The sequence below is a fragment of the Neomonachus schauinslandi genome, chromosome 11, assembly GCF_002201575.2.
Source record: "Neomonachus schauinslandi chromosome 11, ASM220157v2, whole genome shotgun sequence".
NCBI lineage: Eukaryota > Metazoa > Chordata > Mammalia > Carnivora > Phocidae > Neomonachus > Neomonachus schauinslandi.
Genome location: NC_058413.1, coordinates 80,137,276 through 80,137,685, shown reverse-complemented (window position 1 = coordinate 80,137,685; position 410 = coordinate 80,137,276).

Below are 410 nucleotides of genomic sequence, written 5' to 3'. Positions count from 1 at the left end.
GAGGGCCAGTAAAAGTGGGATCTATGACCTTAGGTAGAGGGAGCCATCGTGGCTAACCCATTAGCAGATGAAACCTGTGGAAAAGTAAGTTCAGTAATACACCCTAGAGACACCAAATAAGCAATGACAATAGTAAGCCTGTCCAGTCAGGAGGGGCAACAGTGTAGAGTTGGACTCCCAAGATGAGGAAAATCATGCCAATGAGAGCCAGGGACCACGGTGAGCAGGTATCCATCAGTCAGTGGGGTCTTGTCGAAGGTGAATCTGGAGTGGGTTCGTGAAGTCCAGCTGGACTCTCCACTGGCACAGCTCCTCCTTAAAATGATGAACTCTCCTCACTCTGGAGTGGTGGACCCACGGGGTGACACCTGAGACCTTGAGGGCAGTAGGGGCGGTTGGGGCCCTGTCCA